Below are 22,954 nucleotides of genomic sequence, written 5' to 3'. Positions count from 1 at the left end.
CTTGTATTACGGTAAGTTAAAAGTATTTATGCATTACTATAATAGTCCAGTTACCTATCTACAGCAGTTTATTGTCACAATGCTGCGGAGCGGTAAATATCTTTATAAATAACGTTAAATTAAAATCAGTGCATAAAAATGCACTTGGATTTGCCTGTGTCGTTGATCAACAAAAATATCGCCCAAACGGCGGTCGTTGCATTGCTTTAAAAAAGTTTACTCAATAGCCTATCGTTAGTAGGAGGCCAAAGGGCAAAATATCGCCCAATGTGGTCGCCTGTGTGGTACTCAGTTATGAAAATCAGTTCCGATACTAAATGATGGGGTTTGGTATAACAGCACATTCTATATTTCGTTCGTTTCTAAAAGATTTTTTCAGCGGGCTGCTTGAATTCGTCCGAGTCGACCGCGCTCTGCATCGCTCCCTCCCTCTTTCATCCAAAATCTATTTTCCCCCTCGTGATGCTGTTATAACTAAAGTCAGTAATTCCGCACACAATTAAATCTTAAAATATGCAGGCATTCATGCACTATCAGATTACTAGACATGCACAATTAAAGGAAAAACATGCAATGTCAAAATTCAGTCTCTTGTTGTGATGCATTTTATTTTAAAACTACGGACAACAACCAGTTTTTCCAAAGTCTCCACCTACTTTGGGAAACTCTGCATGTTGGGCCACTGAGCTAGCAATCCCTGGATTCGGGAGGCAAGGTGGTTTGAATGCATTCTCCAATAATCTTGAAAATGGTTTTCTATGGTTTCCCATATTCAATTTAGGCAAATGCCGGGGTTGACCTCACCAAAGGCCACAGCTAATTCCGTCTGAATACCTTCTTTTCCTGAAAGATTCCAGTTCCCTAAAGATGCAGCCCCTCTGCTTGACTGAAAAGAGCTACATCCAGGGCGAGCCGAACATCTCTTTGGAGACTCCCGGCACTAAAAGCCATATGATAAATAAATAATAATCAAAGTTCCCCACATTATACTCAAGCATTTGTCTGTCGGGACGTTCTTTAATGCAGAAAATGATTTTTCTTACATTGCAAGAAATGCGAGATGCATACTTAAATGAGGAAACTTTGGAAAGTATAAAGCTGAATAACTCCAGATCCTTTGCATTTTCGCCACCAAAAATTATTCTAGATTGTCTGTCGAACAAAGACCTCTTTATTTCAAAAGCCCTACCGGTAATAATCACGGTGTCCCAAAAAATTAGCACTCGTCAGTTCCTGATCACTTCATCAGCTCAAATCCAGACTGAAAGAAGAAGAGTGTAAAATGCCCTTTTAGAGTGAAACTGCTTCTTAGTGGTTTGCTAAAATACAGCACTCCTAGGTTAGGAGATTACATCTACACTTTATGAAAACCTGACATCGTTGTCAAATAAAATGATTTATCTTTCTTTGTGCAAATTTTAAGAATAACTGAAAAACACAAGAATCTTTAAGGTCCTCTTTAACAAATCAGACCCTCCACCCCACTTTGACGAAGTCCTGGCTACGTCGTTGGCTGCATCAAAGTAGACTTTGGACTGAATACCGCAACAGTACGTTAGAATCCTTCACTTAGATGTTAAATCGAGTGACTGTGTCAGGCAGTGCCCTATTAACACTTTATTCGAATATTAAAGTTTTTCCCCGTATGCATCTGCATTAAATTTAATATCTCCACATTTAGGACAATCTGTTCATCACCCGGCTACAATCCCGAAATCTCTTGGAGTAGCACGATAATCGTCAGTAAAAATGACAATCACTGCCAAATTATCATATCTACATACATTGTGCGCAAGCCATACGGTACGTGGCGGAGGGCACCGAGTACCATTACCAGTCATTTCCTTTCGTATTCGACTCGGTAAAAGAGCGAGAGAAAACGACTACCTATGTTCCTCCGTATGAGCCCAAATTTCTCGTATCTTATCTTCGTGGGCCTTACCGAAATGTACGTTGACGACCGTAGAATCGTTCTGCAGTCAACTTCAAATGCTGATTCTCTAAATTTTCTCGGTTAGTGCTCCTCGAAAAGAATTCACCTTTCCCCCAGGGATTCCAAATTGAGTATCCAAAGTACCTCCATAACATTTGCGTTTTGTTCGAACTTGTCGGTAATAAATATAGCTCTCCGCCCCCGAATTACTTCGATGAGTTCGTATAATCCGACCTGGCGTGGTCCCAAAGACTCGAGCAGTATTCAAGAGTAGGTTGCACTTGCGTCCTATTCGCGGTCGCCTTTACGGATGAACCGCATTTTCCCAAAATTCTCCCAATAAACCGAAGTCGACCACTTGCCATCCCTACCACAATTCTCATATGCTCATTTCATTCCCTATCTTTCTGCAGCGTTACGCCCAGATATTTAAATGAAGTGATTGAGTCAGGCAGGATACTACTAATGCTGTATCCGAACATTATGCGTTTGTTTTTCCTGCTCATCCGCATTAACTTACATTTTTCTGCCCTTCCCTGTGGCACTCCTGAAGATACACTAGTCTCTGGTGAACACCTATCGTCGAGGACATCATAGTGGGTTTTGTTACTTAGAAAGTCTACGAGCTACTTACATATCTGGGAAAATACAATCGGACACCGTGTCAAACGCTTTTCCGAAACCAAGGAATATGAAATCTGCCTGTTGCCCTCCATCGATGGTTCGCAGCCTGTCATATGAGAAAAGGGCAAGCTGAGTTTCACATGAGCGATGCTTTCTAAAACCATACTGATTCGTAGACGTAAACTTCGAGGACTAAAAAAAATGTGTTCTTACTGAGAAAATGATCAAAGATTCTGCAGCAAACCGATGTTGGGGATAGTGGTCTGTAATTTTGCGAATCCGTTCTTTTGCAGTTCTTATAAAGGATGATATAAGATGAACTTCAACAAAAGCAAAACGAGGATGACGGAATGTAGTCGAATTAAATCGGGTGATACTGAGGGTTTTAGATTAGGAAATGAGACACTTAAAGTATTAAAGGAGTTTTGCTATTTGGGGAGCAAAATAACTGATGATGGTCGAAGTAGAGAGGATATAAAATGTAGACTGTCAATGACAAGGAAAGCGTTTCTGAAGAAGAGAAATTTGTTAACATCGAGTATAGATTTAAGTGCCAGGAAGTCGTTTCTGAAAGTATGTAGCCATGTATGGAAGTGAAACATGGACGATAAATAGTTTGGACAGTAAGAGAATAGAAGCTTTCGAAATGTGGTGCTACAGAATAATGCTGAAGATTAGATGGGTATATCACATAACTAATGAGGAGGTATTGAATAGAATTGGCGAGAAGAGGAGTTTGTGGCACAGTTTGACTAGAAGAAGGGATCGGTTGGAATTGGTGGAATTAATTTTGAAAAAAGGGTAAAATTAATAAAGAAAGTAAAGGTGCGGTCGTTACGTTAACAATTAATTAGCGTTAATTAGATTTTGAGATTTGGGGAAAATTACGGTCGCCAGTCCTATGGACAACTACTATAATAACTGAAAATGAAAGATTAATGCACATATAATTAGCACTAAAGGCGTGGCAACTGAAGGTTGACACGTGCTGTGTGAAAACTGAATGTTTGTGAGAAGTAATAAATTTCGCTACACTCTGACTTAATTTAGCAAAAGAATTAATAAAACCGGAAAATTGAAAGTTAATTTAGTGACTGAAATTAATAGTGAGCTTTGTTTCTGAAGCACTACGAAATTCAATAAAATAAGGTTAGTCTTGGGCTACCTCAACATCATTTCAAAAATACTTGAATCTACGCTATTTAGAAATAAGACATTTAACTTTGAACTTGAATTAAATGATTCTGAACAATGAACAATAGCAAAATTTAGTATGTACCAAGCTGAACTGCAGTCACAGGTAAGCTAAAATATGGTAACAAAACTCGCACTCTTAGTTTCTGCTTGTGTAATCTACATATTGTAGTCAGCTATGAATACTTTAACTGAACTTTGAAATTAAAGTAGTGAAATGGAATGATATTACTTTAATGCTGGCGTATGAATTTCAACGGCACTCGGGCTCATTCCAGAAAAGGAAGGGACCCTGTTTGGTAATGCAATTGGGACAATGAGCAACAAAGGTTCATGCTAAGTTTCTGTAATTTTGTGTTGTAACAGTTTGAAAAGCTGAGGTCTGCCATACAGTTCTAAAACTTTACGTGCTTTTAGTCTCCCTGTTGGTTGATTGAAGGTTTGCAGTCGTCGATCGGAGACGTGGCGACAGTCATTCATTGTCGGCCGTCGCTGTTGCAGAAGCTGGATGTTGGCGCGCCTTCTTCTCGCCACGGTCACCAGGCGAAACGGGCTCTTGATGTGCGCCAGCTAATGCTTCCCGTCCGCGACACTGTGTCAGAAACTATCATGGCAAGTCGAGCGCAATTACATGCTGCCAAACCCCGAAATCGCGGCAACTCGCGGGAGTGTCACATAACACACCTGCTCCACCGCCCTACTCCCGCCAGACTCTCCTCTGCCCGCGCTCCACGCGGCCAAGTTCACACTACCAAAGATCCTAAACACTTTGGTTCTCCACACGACCTATCGATGTAATCGTTCGATAGCATAGCTTTCCCTAGGCAAGACCCAGCGTAAAAATACAAATAGTATTTACAAAACAAACCAATTATACATCGACATTAATGCATAAATAAATATATATACAAATAGTAACACAATTACAATATATAAAGACACAGAAATGTCATATCTTCAGGTAACAAAATAAGGAAAAAAATTTATCGTACAATAGATGGAAATAGGAGGATATGCATTTCCGGCGTTACAAAGGGATCACCAATTTAGTATTGGAAGGCAGCGTGGAGGGTAAAAATCGTAGAGGGAGTCCAAGAGACGAATACACTAAGCAGATTTCGAAGGATGTATGTTGCAGTAGGTATTGGGAGACGAAGAAGCTTGGACAGGATAGAGTAGCATGGAGAGCTGCATCAAACCATTCGCAGGACTGAAGACCACAACAACAACATATAAGGACGTCACCTGTCCTTTTTTTTCAGTCGCTAAGACTACGCTCGGAAGCCCAGGCAACACCCAGTGACGGTAGAATTACTTTTTTGGCTGCGACGTCACTGTGCTTTCCTCCCCGAACGCCGTTCCACATCCTGTGATGACATTGACTTCACCCACTGTGGTGGCAACCACGGAAGGGGAATGTATTCAGCATGGGGAGCATGTTGCCAGCTCGAACAGCAGCAGCAGCAGCGGAGTTTTGCGCCGCGCCGGCCCGGCTCGTGGCCAATATTTCAGAGCGGCAGGGCGCAGAGCGCAGGACGGTGCGTGCGTGCGCTGGCGGGCTGCCTGCCACGGGCACGGCCTCCGCCCTGCTGACCGGCCCGGTCCCTCTGATTTAGGGCGCGCACAGTAGTTTAGCCGCTCGAGCGCCGCCGCCAGGCCACTTGCTGCCGGTCTCGTTGGCCCGACTCCAGTCGCTCAGGCGTTAGCCCTAAACTCTGAAAAATGACCACCGCACATCGTCCATTTGGTGTTACGCAAACGCTTCCCAGACTTTCCTTTTTTTTTAAAAAAAAAAAAATTTTCTTCCATGCTCAGGTTTCTCGCAGTTGCAGTGATGTTTACACAAATGTGGCTAACTGGGCACGTCTTCGCATATACATTTCAGTCACGCGTGGTACAAAAGTCTGTGTCAGTATCTTACGGCACGATAAAGTAGCCTACAAAGACCATGTCCACAAGTATTTCCTTATGTTACATTTACCGGACCTCCTTAAAATACGAGAGGCGTTCAATAAGTAATGCAACATACATTACTGGCCATTAAAATTGCTACACCACGAAGATGACGTGCTACAGACGCGACATTTAACCGACAGGAAGAAGATGCTGTGATACGCAAATGATTAGCTTTTCAGAGCATTGACTCAAGGTTGGCGCCTGTGGCGACACCTACAATGTGCTGACGTGAGGAAATTTACCAACCGATTTGTCACACACAAACAACAGTTCACCGGCGTTGCCTGGTCAAACATTGTTCTGATGCCTCGTGTAAGGAGGAGAAATGCATACCATCACTTTTCCGGCTTTGATAAAGGTCGGATTGTAGCCTATCGCGATTGCGATTTATCGTATCGCGACATTGCTGCTCGCGTTGGTCGAGATCCAATGACTGTTAGCAGAATATGAGATCAGTGGGTTCAGGAGGGTAATAGGGAATGTCGTGCTGGATCCCAACGGCCTCGTATCACTAGCAGTCGAGATGACAGGCATCTTATCCGCATGTCTGTAACGGATCGTGCAGCCATGTCTCGATCCCTGAGTCAACAGATGGGGATGTTTGGAAGACGACAACCATCTGCACGAACAGTTCGACGACGTTTGCAGCAGCATGGACTATCAGCTCGGAGACCACGGCTGCGGTTACCCTTGACGCTGCATCACAGATAGGAGCGCCTGCAATGGTGAACTCAACGACAAACCTGGGTGCAAGAACGGCAAAACGTCTTTTTTGGGATGAATCCAGGTTATGTTTACAGCATCATGACGGTCGCATCCGTGTTTGGCGACATCGCGCTGAACGCACATTGCAAGCGTGTATTCGTCAACGCCATACTGGGGTATCACCCGGAGTGATGGTATGGGGTGCCATTGGTTACACGTCTCGGTCACCTCTTATTCGCATTGACGCACGTTACATTTCAGATGTGTTACGACCCATGGCTTTACCCTTCATTCGATCCCTGCGAAACCCTACATTTCATCAGGATAACGCACCACCGCACGTTGCAAGTCCTGTACCGGCCTTTCTGGATACAGAAAATGTTCGACTGCTACCCTGGCCAACACCTTCTCCAGATCTCTCACCAATTGAACATGTCTGGTCAATGGTGGCCGAGCAACTGTCTCGTCACAATACGCCAGGCACTACTCTTGATGAACTGTGGTGTCGTGTTGAAGCTGCATGGGTAGCTGTACCTGTACACGCCATCCAAGCTCTGTTTGACTCAATGCCCAGGTGTATCAAAGCCGTTATTACGGCCAGAGGTGGTTGTTCTGGGTACTGATTTCTCAGGATCTATACACCCAAATTGCGTGAAAATGTAATCGCATGTCAGTTCTAGTATAATATATTTGTCCAATGAATATCCGTTTATCATCTGCATTTCTTCTTGGTGTAGCTATTTTAATGGCCAGTAGTGTATTTTCCTTCTGTAAGCAGGTTGGCTTTATTCAGGATCCCAGTACACCATATTTTCTTCCACTCTTTTGGTTACGTAATCTCCGTTCAAAGAGATGACCTTACGCCACCTGACTGGCAGGACCACTATCTCCACATGTTACCACTCTACTATTCGACGTAGGAGCCAACGCCTTGCTGCCATCACCATCATCATCATCTAGGTACTGCTTCCCGCAGGGTGCATCCTTCAGGAGCTTTTGTCACTTATCACCTGGTTTACCTCTGGCAATGAACAACTAAGGTGAAAAGTGCGTAGTTTCACCCCGTGGTTCTGAGTCAACGCTTTAAACGGTGGGTCCCCTTATAACTGCCTTACAACACATCACCAGTGATTTCAGCATATATCAAGGGGTCGGCGTTGAATTCGTGGGCACTGAGTGCGAAATTAGTATGAATGAAGAAAGAAAATTACAATAAAGGAAATACCAAAACAAAATGAAATTACTTTTAAGTGACAATGTCGGTGTTTTTTATCCGGTGGCCGGTTGCCACTAGAGCTCAGAATATCTATTCATATTTGTGCAATTTCCATGTATGTCTTCGGTGGCTATATTTCTCAGCACTGGAACAGTCATTTTTATCTCAACCTAACAAATTCCTTCTGAACGTCAGTGGAACCATTGAAGGGATTCTTCCTCTTCGTTTACTGTGATTCATTTTAGTCATGACGGTAGTCCCTCTATCCTTTATGAAGCTGAAATGATCTTCAGAAAGTATTTTTCCACTGCAGTTTTAATTGTTCTTCGGACTGTTAATATCATGGAGGCTTACAATACCAAATGTTCGGTACTGCGTACAGTTACCTGCCGACGATTATCTTGTACGACAAGTGCGATTAAACACTTTCAAAAATTCTGTTAATCCTGGACGATGTCATACTGTAATACCAGGATCATGTCAAAGAAAGCGTAAATGTTGTGTATATGGTTTCCAATCATATTCAGCACAGAAACTTTCGTTGTTTAGTGCTTGGATTTCACCTTTCCCAGAAAAATTCTGTCGCCTACATATACGAAATTTGCTTCGGATAACCAAGAATAAGCAAAATACAAGTTAGTTTAATTTGTTCTAATAGCTGCTGTCTTGACTAGATGATATATGTGCCGAACAATAATAATATCAGTAGTGATAATTAGAACAGTATAATGAAGCAGAAGCCTAGATGTTCTTAGAACTTTCCAAAACCAGATAGCAGAGCAATCTTTTCTGAAATGTCACTAGCGTCGATGCTAGTTTTTATATTTGCATCGCCCCTTTATACCTGAGTATTAATGCTACAGTTCATCCTGTCAAATATTTTGTCCATTCATTTGTGTGTGACTTCTGCTTTGTCAATAATCTGAATTCATTACTTATTCTGCAGCTTCGCTAATGAGAGTTGTCAGCGAACATTAACATTATGTCTCCTTCGCACTTTCGCTATTGTTAAGATGAACTTTTAATTCACTCGCTTCATTACTTCTTAAAAATATGCAATAACCAGTAGTTGCACTCCTGAATTACTCTCTCTTCAGTAAGCCCTTACCTTTTTACGTCTTCATTACTGTCACTCGTGTCAATGTGGGAATCACTTTCTTTGCGGATACAACAGCTCTAATATCCTGATAATTTTAAAAACTTTATTTTACAGTACACTGTTACAGAAATGGTTTATTTACATCTGCTGTAAGTTATATGCGCTCGTCCTACCCTTTTTTTAGATCGTGTATGTTATCAATGTACAATATGTTGCATTCAGCCAATAATTTGAGCTATGTGAGCAAGTAGTGTCACAAAAAACTGATAAGTATCGTATTCTGAGAGGCGTTTTTTTTTAAATTGCTTTCTCCCAGAATTGGTATGTTTGTCAGCGAAAAGGCCATTTTACTTGACGTCGCATACATGAATTGGAAATTAATATAGTATTAGGAAATGAAAACTGAACACACTTTACCAAGTTTTTCACATATTATACAGACTGTACACTATGTACTGTCATAAATGGTTCAAATGGCTCTGAGCACTATGGGACTTAACTTCTGTGGTCATCAGTCCCCTAGAACTTAGAACTACTTAAACCTAACTAACCTAAGGACATCACACACATCCATGCCCGAGGCAGGATTCGAACCTGCGACCGTAGCAGTCGCGCGGTTCCGGACTGAGCGCCTTAACCGCGAGACCACCGCGGCCGGCTGTACTGTCATAATCACTGGGCCAGATGAATGAGAAAGGATTGACAGACAGTAACAGTATCTTGTGCTGTCACCTCTGGCTACAGTGTTGTTCTACATTCGTGTACAGAGACGTGCGGGAAACTATTTTGAGAGCTGGTATTCCACGCTACTTCCACCTGTTATAGTGACTGTACAAGGGACGTTATCGACAAAGCAAGCCGCGCCAGACACTGTCGCAGCATATCCCACACATGCTTAACAGATGGTACGATGGTGTAATGGAAAGTAAAGCCTTCGAATATTTTATATGAAAAGTCTTAGACGTTTTTCAAATAAAATAAACAATATTAACATTTTACATATTTATTCATCATTTCTACAGATTCATTTTTCTCAACAGAGTCATCCTGGCGATGAATTCATTTCTCCCAACGAGAGACCAGTTTATTGATACTATCACGGTTGACGGAACTACAGCCCCAACTCTGCTTGCACCACTTCATCACCATCAAAGTTAAGTTCTCGGAGGTGTTTTCTTAAGTTTTTGAAACAGATGAAAATCGTATTGGATCAAGTTGAGGTTAGCAGCACTGTTGCCGTCATTAGGAACTGAACAACTCAATATCGCACGTTACTAATGTCGATACAACCATCAGCGTAAAAAACTTTCATTATTCTACGGATTTCAATTGGATTACGTTTTCGGCGGTTAGAAACTCGATACAGCACACTGTTTCTCACACAGCAACGTAGGTAAGATGCACACAACCTTGATACACACAACATTTCGGAGCCCTCTAGCGGAAGAAGTTGTAACTTACGTCAGCGAAGCGGGAAAGTTTACTGAGTAACATGCATGTCATGTAACTCCTCAACCGATGTTGAGTCGTAATTCTGATGACTGTGCTGTCCAGGAGAGTTTGACGAACGTGTTGGAGAGTTTTTGTATGTCCATCCTTTTAGTAAGAGGTCTCTGGGACGACGGCCGTTACTATCTTGACAAAAAATAAAAGCACCTACAGCTGTCCTTATGATTTTGTTTTATTTTGTCGCTACCAGTTTCAACGCTTCATTGTGTCATCTTCAGGCTGTTTTGATGCGGTACAGGTTGATACGATCCACATGCATAACCCATCAGTTGCCAGCATTACTGGATTCGTGTTGGCAGTTGATGGTTTGAGTGCTGACACATTATCTGCGAATCCAGTAATGCTGGCAACTGATGGGTTATGATGCATGGCGATCGTGTCAACCTGTACCGCATCAAAACAGCCTGAGTATGACACAATTAATCGTTGAAACTGGTAGCGACAAAATAAAATAAAATCATAAGGACGGCTGTAGGTGTTTTTATTTTTTGTCTTGTTGGAGAGCTGGTTGGTTAACGTGAGCTTACCTCACAGGCGTTTCAGGAACGGCGACTGAAATAGCTGGATAATGTTATGGACGTATCTTGCGTAGTTCTGGGTCATTTACAACAAAAAGCAGAAGCTTACTGCTTAGTAATCCGTACGACTTAGGTTGGTCTTGTACTCACATATCGCTGTAGTTTTTTAGTAGTCGAAATAGCTTATTTGATGTGACAGTTTTTTACTTTACGTTCTCAGGCTTGATCTGTTTTCATTTTTCACTAGTACAGTACTAAAACGAATACAACCGAGCACATCGTGTCTGTGCAAGGGAAAATAAGACAGACATGCATTTGACACATGGGTCACAATGTGCACGTTTTATCCTTAACTACAATACGATCAACAAAAGATGTTTTCTATTTGCTGTTTTGCAAGTAGGTCATTCTTAACGACACATGTTCGTGGATGTAATGTCGTTTTGAGCTAATCGATAAAAAATTGTTAATTAAAAACGAATACATCTAGCTGCTTTGCTGCTGAGGGGATTAAGTTGAATTTTCTACACAACTGATACAGCATAAATCCTAATAGATCTTATACTGATTTATTTTCTACGGGATTTAGTTTAAGAATAAATTATCTCTTTTTGTTTATCAGGTTTCTCCTTCTTATAAGCAGAAGTACTGAAGTCCCTGAAGCACTCTGGCACGCCGGAACATCAGCAAACGTGCTTGATTCTCTCCGAAGGTAAGTCCAAATTGACTACAGCCAGTTGTGTTAACATTATCCATCTTTTTAGATTTCCAGAAGGCCTTTGATGTGATTCCTCACAATGGGAATAAACAAATTACGTACCTGTGGATTATCGTTGCAATTGTGTTACAGGATTCGTGATTACTTTCTGTTATATAAGTCACTGTTTGTAGTAACTGACGGAGTCATCCATTAAACACAAGTGATACCTGACGTTAGACAAGGAAGTGTTACAGGCCCCTTGCTCTTCATAACATGTATAAAGGCTTCAGCACACAACTCGTATGAGCAGCCCTCTTAAATTGTTTCCAGTTGATCGTGTCGTTTTCCACATAGAAAAGTCACCAGAAAATCAAAACAAACTGCAAAATGGTTTAGACAAGATATATGCATGGTGCAGAAAGTAGTAAGTTTCACTAAACAAGAAAGTATGTGAGGTCATACGCATGAGTTCTAAAAGGAATCATTCAAATTTCGCTTACACACTATGTCGTACAAATTTAAGGGCTGTCGATTAAATTAAATACCTAGGAATTACAATTATGAACATCTTGAACTGGAATGATCACATAGAAAACTTTGTTAGGAAGCCAAACGAAAGACTGCGTTTTAGTATCAGAACACTTAAAAGACGCAACTGATCTACTAAATAGACTGTCTACACTGCACTTGAAACTTCCTGGCAGATTAAAACTGAGTGCCGGACCGAGACTCGAACTCGGGACCTTTGCCTTTCGCAGGCAAGTGCTCTACCGACTGAGCTACCCAAGCACGGCTCACACCCCGTACTCACAGCCTTAATTCCGCCAATACCTCGTCTCCTACCTTCCAAACTTCCCAGAAGCTCTCCTGCGAACCTTGCAGAACTAGCACTCCTGGAAGAAAGGATATTGCGGAGACATGGCTTAGCCACAGCCTGGGGGATGTTTCTAGAATGAAATTTTCACTCTACAGCGGAGTGTGCGCTGATATGAAACTTCCTGGCAGATTAAAACTGTGTGCCGGACCGAGACTCGAACTCGAGACCTTTGCCTTTCGCGGGCAAGTGTTCTACCGACTGAGCTACCCAAGCACGACTCACGCCCCGTACTCACAACCTTAATTCCGCCAGTAGTTCTGCAAGGTTCACAGGAGAGCTTCTGTAAAGTTTGGGAGGTAGGAGACGAGATACTGGCGGAATTAAGGCTGTGAGTACGGGGCGTGAGTCGTGCTTGGGTAGCTCAGTCGGTAGAGCACTTGCCCGCGAAAGGCAAAGGTCCCGAGTTCGAGTCTTGGTCCGGCACACAGTTTTAATCTGCCAGGAAGTTTCATATCAGCGCACACTCCGCTGTAGAGTGAAAATTTCATTCTAGAGACACTGCAATTGTCTGTCATCTCCCAGAGTACTCCTGTGCGGCATGGTATCATTACCAGATATGATTGACTGAGGATACCGAAAAATATCTAAGAATGGCAGCTCGTTTTGTATTATCGCGAAATGGGTGGGAGATTATTCCGAAATAGCTAGGAGAGAGAACTTTGGGGTAACAAACCGACACAAAACTATTCCATCTGGTGAGCAAGATGTATGAGACAGGCGAACTATCCCCAGATTAACGAAGAATGTGATAATTCCAATCTGAAAGAATGCAGGTGCTGACAGATGTGAATATTACCGAACTATCAGTTTAATTAACCATGGTTGCAACATACTAACACGAATCCTTTACAGAAGAATGGAAAAACTGATAGAGGCCGACATCGAGGAACATCAATTTGGATTCCTGAGCAAAGTAGGAACACGCTAGGGAATACTGACCCTTAGAAGACAGGCGAAGGAAAGGCAAACCTACATTTATAGCATTTCTAGACTTAGAGAAAGTTTTTGACAGTGTTGAGTAGAATTCTGTCTTTGAACTTATGAAGGTTGCAGGGGTAAACTACAGGGAGCGAAAGGCTGCCGACAACCTGTACAGTTATAGGCAGGCAGTTGTAAAAGTTGATGGACGTGAATGGGAGGTAGTGGACGAAATGGGTGTGAGACAGGGTTGTAGCTTATCCCCGATTTTATTCAATGTGTGCGTTGAACAAGCAATAAAGGAAACGAAAGAAAAATTTGGAGTAGGAATTAAAGTTCAGGGAGAAGAAATAAAAACTTTCAGGTTTGCCTGTGACATTGTACTTCTGTCAGAGACAGTAAAGGGCCTGGAAGAGCAGTTGAAGGGAATGGACAAGGTCTTGAAAGGTGGGAATAAGATGAACATCAACAAAAGCAAAACAAGGGTAATGGAATCAAGTCGAATTAAATCAGGTGATGTTAAGGGAATCAGAGTAGGAAACGAGACGGGTGATGCTGCTTCTCAGTCAAGTAGCTCCTCAATTGGCCTCGCAAGGGCTGAGTGCACCCTCCCTGCTTACCAACGGCACTCGGCAGGACCAGACGCTAGCCCATCAAAGTGCTAGTCAAGCCTGGCAGTGCTTGCTTAACTCTGGTGATCTGACGGGAACCGGTGTTATCAGGACGGTAAGACGACATTTGTAAAGTACCTCTTCAAGTTTCTACGTAGCGATGGGAGTTTCCTCCTCGGCCCACCTAATAAAATGGAGGCTATAACAACATATTAGTATTTTTTGTTGTTTTTTCTGTGCTGGGAAAATAACTGTTTCTTTTTATAAATATAATGAGCTAATTATCTCTTTGGCACTGATTATAAAGAAAAGAGTCTTATATGTAAAACAGAATCTATAGTGTTTCAAAATTTAGAAGCATATGTCGTAATTACGATATCTTTGTGAAGTAATACCTGACATTCTTCTTTTGTTACTTTCTTTGTTCCTTTTCTCCTATTGGCCATGGTGTATCAGTATGTTCCCAAGTGGAAATGTGGGTGAAAAGTGGTTCAAATTGCTCTGAGCACTATGGGACTTAACATCTGAGGTCATCAGTCCCCTAGAACTTAGAACCACTTAAATCTAAGTAACCTAAAGACATCACACACATCCATACCCGAGGCAGGATTCGAACCTGCGATTTAGCGGTCGCGCGGTTCCATACTGAAGCGCCTAGAACCGCTTGGCCACACCGGCCGGCGAAATGTGGGTGAATCGTGTTGTGAACGCAAATAACCGGCTTGGGCGATATCTGTTCAGCCGCCATGGGGCCATCTCACCGAAATACATAAGATTTGTAGTAATTGCTTAGAATCTGCATATCATGTAATTAAAAAAGCCTGATTGCCTAGTGGGAATCAAAATTAGCGCATTTGAAATTTTCCAACCTTTCGACGTCGCGAAAATACGAAGCCAAACCAGTTATTCCTCTAACAATATTTCGCATTATTCGTCCGTTTAACTGTCAGGGTTTGGAGAGTTGAAAGGTGACATTTGTAACTTACTTCTGTGAAGTCCATAGTAGCAACGGAAGTTTATTCTTGGGCCCACCTCATGACATGTAGACGAAAAGGGTTCCACCACGCTGTTAATTTCTGTTATTGGGTCTTGACGTAATTTTGCACGAAAGTGAAGTGTTTTTCTTCACCAGTATCAAATTTTCACCACTCAGCCTATGCATTGTAGCTTACCGCAATGAAACTGTATGCTGGACCGAAAGCGGATCTTTGCTTTTTGCTATTACAGTTCTAAGGTCTAACATAGCATCCGCACTTGTTGCGTACGTTAGTACAACAATGCATAGCTGGGAAAGATCTCTGAGTAAAATGAGCCTCGTGGTATCGAGTGGAAAACGTGTAAGGAATTAATGTTACCCAGAGTGACGGCCTTTTGCTAATGCTTGTCTGTAGTAAAAGTAATGCTATCAACTGTGAGCACACTGGACAAAAAATTAGTCACTCTAAGGAGACGTCTAACACTGCCTCTGACCTTGCTGATGGCCGCGATTCGGCGAGGAAGAGAATCCACGAGTATATTCAGATATGCCATTTCCAGCTGAAACCAATCACTGATGATTAGATTACTTATAGCGTACCAAATTTAAAGGGATGTTCATTGCTATGTTTTACCTGCTGTTTGAAACTGTCCTACGAATTTTCCATAGGTTTCCATACCTTTCTTGCAAGATGGGAGTGTCCGCAACATACTCATCGAGATAAGGCCGAGAATGTTGACATAAGCATCTTGGTTTATGTTAACAGTAACCTGAATGCAAGCCCCAGCTATGGTGTGGAAAACGCTCCACAAACATCACAGAATCACCTCCGTTCTGAACTACACCATGCACACTGTGGCTCATTTGCCATCAAGCACCGGCACCTTTCATCAGTTGAAACGAAGCAAAATGGCGATTCGTTGGACTACATTACACGCCACCAATCAGCTATTGTCTAGCGTCTGTGTTGTTTTTCCCTCTGAAATCGTGCAGCTTTATGTGCGCTCACAGCAACGTTCTTTTGTGACTCCAAAAGTCAATTGGACGCAACTCCCTCCCGAATGTTCGCTCGAAAATTGGTTCAGATGGGCGACTCCCATTGACAAAGCATGACACTCGTTTCCTTGCCCTGTCGGTTAGATATTTTTACAAGCACTGTTCTTACTTCATTTTACATAGCTGCGAGTAACACATCATTAGTTGCAGACACTTTAGAAAGGCCACGATTATACACCAACAAATCGGGTAACTTCTTTCACGGCTTGGTCTCGAACTCGTCCATACACTGCAGCTGCTTTCTGCCATATTGCCACGTCTCAGGGTCAACCCCTCTTACTGCAGTGATTCCATATACGTGATTGACATATACACACACAAAGCTTCACTGCCGTGCCTCACGTCAGAGGCGGAGGGTGATATGACTGCCTTGCACTAATTTTGTACCATTTACAGCAAACCAAAGGGACCAGTGTGCTCTTTTGAGGGGATTAATTTTTTAATGTATTGTTTTCAGAGTTCTTCCTGGAAATAAATAACATTTACCCAGAAATTTATATTCAAAGATGATAGTCGTGGCAATTCAAATACCCTGAATCAGTGCTGTTGGAGGAATGTCCTCGGAACGTCTGTAGTACAGGGTGCGGCAGAACCGACTAAGCAGTTTCTATAGATCACCGCTGGGACTGTGTTGGGGGTAGGCAGTTGCACGTGGTCTGCCTTTGTTCAATCGTTGACCCCATTTCAGTAGCCAACATGGTATGGACCGCTGCACATCGTGCCTTTGCCGTTCGCGCTAATTATGAAAACAACAGACCTGTGATCGCTACACAACGAGCTTTTCGGCGACAGTTCAACATTCCACGCAACAATGCCGTTTCTAATGCAAACACAATTCGGTCCTGGGTTCGGCAGTTGTAGGAAACTGGTAGCACACTAAGAATAGATATACAAGGCCGACGCAAATCCATCAGAACGCCAGAAAATGTGTAGCGGGTGAGAACAGCAGTTCAACAATCGTCGCAACGTTCTGCACGACGACATGCTGTTGCATTGGCGATTTCAGACCGCCGTTTGAGAAGGATCCTGCAATGCGATTTGAAGTTCCATTCTTTCAAAATATCGATTGCTCAACAAATACGCCCAGCAGACTACACCAACCGTCAAAATCTGTGTGAGCAAATGCTTGCTCAGATCCCTCCGAATGCAGCTTTCTTCAGTAGTGACGAGGCACATTTTCATCTTAGTGGGTGCGTCAATATGCATAACTTTAGCTACTGGGCTGAAAATAGCCTCCGAATTATTCATGAAAGACCGCAACATTCTCCTAAAGTGGCAGTGTGATGTGCCATATCACAATCTGGTGTGGTAGGCCCTTACTTTTTTGAGGAGGAAGGAGTGACCGTGACAGTGATTCCCACACGTTATATTTCAATGTTGCAAAATTTTCTGCCACCCAGAATGGACGAGATTGGTGAAGAATATGGACTGAGTGACTTGTGCTTCCAACAGGATGGAGCTACTGCTCACACAGCTCAAATTTCACTTGATGTTTTGAGAGAAACGTTTCCGGGACGCCTCGTCTCTTTAAGGGGTGATGTCGGGTGGCCTGCGCGGTCACCAGATTTCAGCATTTGTGACGACTTTCTTTGGGGATATCTGAAGGTTTTCAAAAGCCACCCTCACGCCCTACCAGAGTTAAAAGAGCGGATTATTGACGAAGTGAATGTCAGATCCCACGATGTGTGTGCAAGAGCTGCTCGAAACTTGAGGGATCGTCTACAACAATGTATTGGTGCTAACGGCCTCCATCTTGAGTACATTATTTTCAAAACTAAATGAATGTAAAATGGTATATTGTTAGGATTGGGGAGAAGAGAAGGTTGTGGCACAACTTGACTAGAAGAAGGGATCGGTTGGTAGGACATGTTCTGAGGCATCAAGGGATCACCAATTTAGTATTGGAGGGCAGCGTGGAGGGTAAAAATCGTAGAGGGAGACCAAGAGATGAATACACTAAGCAGATTCAGAAGGATGTAGGTTGCGGTAGGTACTGGGAGATGAAGAGGCTTGTACAGGATAGAGTAGCATGGAGAGCTGCATCAAACCAGTCTCAGGACTGAAGACCACAACAACAGCAACAACAACAACATCCAAATTTACAGTTTATTGCTCAGTCGGTTCTGCCGCACCCTATATAGTCGGCAATCGAAAAGTTTCCGTTGGAAGGCCGTACTGGGCCCAGAATCGGTGTACCAATCATGCAATGAAGCAGTCATCTCATTAACGCACCAGGTCGAAGATACTCGTTTGGTAAAACACCGTGTCCTGCAGAAGATGTCTGTTTTAGCCCGCTGCATATCCTCATCCGACAGGGAAAGTCCACCTTTCAACGCCTCCTGTAATGGACCGAAGGCGTGATAACAGCTCTGGGAGAGATCACGACTATAAAGCAGGTGCTCGAGTGTCTCCCAATTGGGATGGCGTAAATTCGGCGTTACATTTGCAATATGGGGACGTGCGTTAACTGGAGCAGCAGCACGCCTTGTCGCACGGAACTTGATGCACTATTCCACAGCGCTGGTTTTCGGCAGACTTGCTGCCCCATACACATTCTTCATTCTCCGATGGATATCTGCCGCTGTTTGTCCATTGGCAGCCAAGAAAAGGATAGCAGCATGTTGGTTCTATCTGAACTCTTTGTTTATGTTTCCTCGTCAGAAAGACACGAATGCCACATTAATTCCTCGCCTATATGTCGGTGCTTACATAGCCGCACCGGAATCATGCTACGTTGCATATACGCTGCAGCAAGTCCTCAAACGGAAATTTTTTGACCGCCCCACATATACGAACGACTAGCAGGAAAGGCACTCCTGTTTATTATTTGCCAACAGCGTGGATTATTAATGTCAGGATTAACTGCTGTATAGAAGTTGATCAACCAATCGTTCTCAACCAGTCTTGGAAATCTGACCGAGCGAGTCCGCGCGGGGATTTGCACACTGGACGCGCATTCTGGAGGACGATCGTTCTGATTTAGGTTTTACACGATTTCCCTAAACGGCTCCTGGCAACTGCTGCGATAGTTCCTTTGAAAGAGTATAGTCAATTTCCTTTCCCATTCTTCAAACATTTCATGCTTGTGCACTGACTCTAATGATCTCGATGTCGACGTGACGTGACATGACTCTAATAGTTCTTCCTTCCTTTATTCTTGGAAATCTGACTAAACTTCAGTCACGATTCTGGTGTGTAAAGCGTGTGGTTGTCGCTGGTGATGGAATGATGATCTTCGAAACACATAGTGGACGCACAGCTCAGTACAGAAATTTCATTTGAATCTGATGCCATTACATATTATTTTTGTTATTATTGTTATTATTGTATGGGAATTTAGTGTACAAAGCATATTAGTAATAGTTAACGAATTAAAAACGATGTATGAGACAGGCGAAATTCCCTCAGACTTCAAGAAGAATATAATAATTCCAATCCCAAAGAAAGCAGCTGTTGACAGATGTGAAAATTACCGAACTATCAGTTTAATAAGTCACAGCTGCAAAATACTAACGCGAATTCTTTACAGACGAATGGAAAAACTGGTAGAAGCCGACCTCGGGGAAGATCAGTTTGGATTCCGTAGAAATGTTGGAACACGTGAGGCAATACTGACCCTACGACTCATCTTAGAAAATAGATTAAGGAAAGGCAAACCTACATTTCTAGCATTTGTAGACTTAGAGAAAGCTTTTGACAATATTGACTGGAATACTCTCTTTCAAATTCTGAAAGTGGCAGAGGTAAAATACAGGGAGCGAAAGGCTATTTACAATTTGTACAGAAACCAGATGGCAGTTATAAGAGTCGAGAGGCATGAAAGGGAAGCAGTGGTTGGGAAGGGAGTGAGACAGGGTTGTAGCCTCTCCCCGATGCTATTCAATCTGTATATTGAGCAAGCAGTAAAGGAAACAAAAGAAAAGTTCAGAGTAGGTATTAAAATCCATGGAGAAGAAATAAAAACTTTGAGGTTCGCCGATGACATTGTAATTCAGTCAGAGACAGCAAAGAACTTGGAAGAGCAGTTGAACGCAGTGGACAGTGTCTTGAAAGGAGGGTATAAGATGAACATCAAGAAAAGCAAAACGAGGATAATGGAATGTAGTCGAATTAAGTCAGGTGATGCTGAGGGAATTAGATTAGGAAATGAGACACTTAAAGTAGTAAAGGAGTTTTGCTATTTGGGGAGCAAAATAACTGATAATGGTCGAAGTAGAGAAGATATAAAATGTAGACTGGCAATGGCAAGGAAAGCGTTTCTGAAGATGAGAAATTTGTTAACATCGAGTATAGATTTAAGTGTCAGGAAGTCGTTTCTGAAAGTATTTGTATGGAGTGTAGCCATGTATGGAAGTGAAACATGGACGATAAATAGTTTAGACAAGAAGAGAATAGAAGCTTTCGAAATGTGGTGCTACAGAAGAATGGTGAAGATTAGATGGGTAGATCACATAACTAATGGGTCAAATAGCTCTGAGCACTATGGGACAACTTCTGAGGTCATTAGTGCCCTAGAACTTAGAACTAGTTAAACCCAACTAACCTAGGGACATCACATACATCCATGCCCGAGGCAGGATTCGAACCTGCGACCGTAGCGGTCTCGCGGTTCCAGACTGCAGCGCCTAGAACCGCACGGCCACTTCGGCCGGCACACAACTAACTAATGATGAGGTATTGAATAGAATTGAGGAGAAGAGGAGTTTCTGGCACAACTTGACTAGAAGAAGGGATCGGTTGGTAGGACATGTTCTGAGGCATAAAGGGATCACCAATTTAGTACTGGAGGGCAGCGTGGAGGGTAAAAATCGTAGAGGGAGACCAAGAGATGAATACACTAAGCTGATTCAGAAGGATGTAGGCTGCAGTAGGTACTGGGAGATGAAGAAGCTTGCACAGGATAGAGTAGCATGGAGAGCTGCATCAAACCAGTCTCAGGACTGAAGACCACAACAACAACAACGAATTAAATAAATAATATTTATAAATTATAGTTTAATGATAGTCTACAACCTTGCTTCCGGGTATTTATTGTGAAATACTTACAAAAAATTATGATTCATAGCATTGCCCATCGCTGGCCGCTACATTCTCCCATCTTTCGGATAGCATACGAATCCCGTGGCGGAGTGGAGCTGGGCCTCTTTTGTGGGGATACATGAATCAATTCAGTTTTGCACTATGATCGGAAGTGCTGGTCAGCCAGACTGTATGCCACTGATCGAAAAAGGCGGTAGTCAGAGAGAGCAACGTATGGAGAATTCGGCGGGCGGGATAGGGACTTCTCATTTCAACGTTTCATGTATATTTTGACGGGTTTTGCGACATGGGGTCGAGCACTGACCTGCTGCAAAATTACCTTCAGGTGTCTATCGCTGTATTGTGGCCGTTTGTGTTTCAGTGCTGGGCTCGATCGTATCAATTGCTTTCGATATTGACGTCCTGTGACTGTCTCCGTCTGTTTCATTAGCTACGAAAACTGTCTCTATTTCACCGCCATGCCGGTCTTCGACATCACTCTTTTTAAGGCGTTGAAAACTTTGTCTGCCCGTTCTTCCACTAATAGTTCCCTCACCATTGGTCTTACCCAGCATTTTAAGAGCCACAGCCGCAGATTTCCATGTTAAAGCAGAAAATTGATACTTTCCGCAAATGGCGAGAAATGGTTACGTAAGTTGACGTACTTAATCGAGAATAACCTTATGATGCAATCACAAATCGACTAATATTTTTGTGGCATTATGTTTACAGATGCCTAAGCTTATTGTATTACACCTATGACCAACCACCCGAACCCCACTTGCCGCTACTGCCGTATACAGCAAAACGGCGGAAGCAAAGTTGACCTAACAATAATGCACAGTAAGTTCTTAGCCGCTCTCTGCTCTGGAATGAGCATTCTCTTGCTCTGGGGCATGAAAGGCAACACAATACTGAAATCACGCCCATTGTCACAATTACGTGTCTGACAGAGCTCTTAGGTCTTGAATCAGATCGATGTTATGGAGTCCTTGGGCATGTCGGTGCAGGCTGTTTTCCAAACTTTCCACTGGAATGGTTCTGTCGGCATAATTGCTACATTTGGCTTGACCCAATCGGTAAGATTTATTGTCATGACTAGATTTGTGTTTGTTGTGTTGGAATAAGAACTTTGACATGTATTGCCCGTCATATTCTCTTTCTCGCATTCTGCCTCCCTGTGTTGGATGTGACGAAGTCTTCTGACCTTTGTCACTTCTTCTAGTTGCGCGCTTTAAAACTTACATAAACTTTCTGTGAATTAAATTTTGTTATGTTCTACGTAAGTGTTTCTTGGCAACCGCTTTTAGTAACTGTAACGCTCTTGTAATTAATTTAAAGTATCTCGCGGTGAGGAACATACTTGATTTTAGATTTTGCGGTAGAACTTTGTACGTTTATCTCGCTAACTCATATCGCGGCTTTGAAGTACGTCGTAGCTCTGTCATGTTGTTTATAGGACTCGTTTTGCTTACACCACATAAAGTTTCATAAGAAAAGGGTAGTTCAGTAAAGTGACAAATATTATATCTCGCTGTTAGCAGCCACATGTAATGAAACTGCTGAGCGTCATATTCTCTGCCATGGGCTAAAAGGAAAATCTTAATTTCTTTGAACTTTACACTCATTCCGAACAGCGCGCGCGTGTTGCTGGAACGAGTGTTGCGAATACAATTTTTTTTATTGCCGCCATTCTTTTGCGAGGAGACATCTCGCGAGAGGAAATTGCATTCTGTGTTCTGATTTAGGGAGCGTGAATTGAAAAAAATGAGGCAACCTGCAGTGGAGGACGCAGTAAGTCATTTCGAAGAATGACATTTTCGAATCGTGCTGCTGTGCAAAACAACTAGTCGTGCAAGCTGCTATTGCGGTCACAAACTTTCTAGTACTAGCTGTTCAGATTTTGTTTCCGGTTCTGAGACTTCCATAATTCACGGTGCCACTTTATTTTGTGAAGGGAGTCCTGGTATGATATATCGTGTGCTGTGCTCCCTGTCTCCTAATGCTTCGAAACTAAATGGTTCTGTCTCGTAAAGTTATCAT

The 22,954-nt window shown here is 42.6% G+C and overlaps 1 protein-coding gene across 3 annotated transcripts in view; it reads left to right on the top strand.

Annotated features, from left to right (window-relative positions):
• The window catches only part of LOC124777142 (probable inactive tRNA-specific adenosine deaminase-like protein 3), a 517,952-nt gene that overhangs the window by 202,933 nt on the left and 292,065 nt on the right, over nucleotides 1–22,954 (top strand). For 2 of the 3 annotated variants that reach the window (XM_047252441.1, XM_047252440.1), the window contains exon 2: nucleotides 11,377–11,466. The exons of the other annotated variant lie outside the window; for it this stretch is intronic. The gene's annotated coding sequence lies outside the window, so the exon portion shown is untranslated. The remainder of the gene's footprint in view (nucleotides 1–11,376; nucleotides 11,467–22,954) is intronic. 3 annotated transcript variants of the gene reach the window in all.

This window comes from Schistocerca piceifrons, chromosome 2 (genome assembly GCF_021461385.2).
Source record: "Schistocerca piceifrons isolate TAMUIC-IGC-003096 chromosome 2, iqSchPice1.1, whole genome shotgun sequence".
NCBI classification, from domain to species: Eukaryota; Metazoa; Arthropoda; class Insecta; order Orthoptera; family Acrididae; genus Schistocerca; species Schistocerca piceifrons.
The sequence above is the reverse complement of the archived record's forward strand: the minus strand, read 5'-3'. Positions and strand labels throughout refer to the sequence as shown.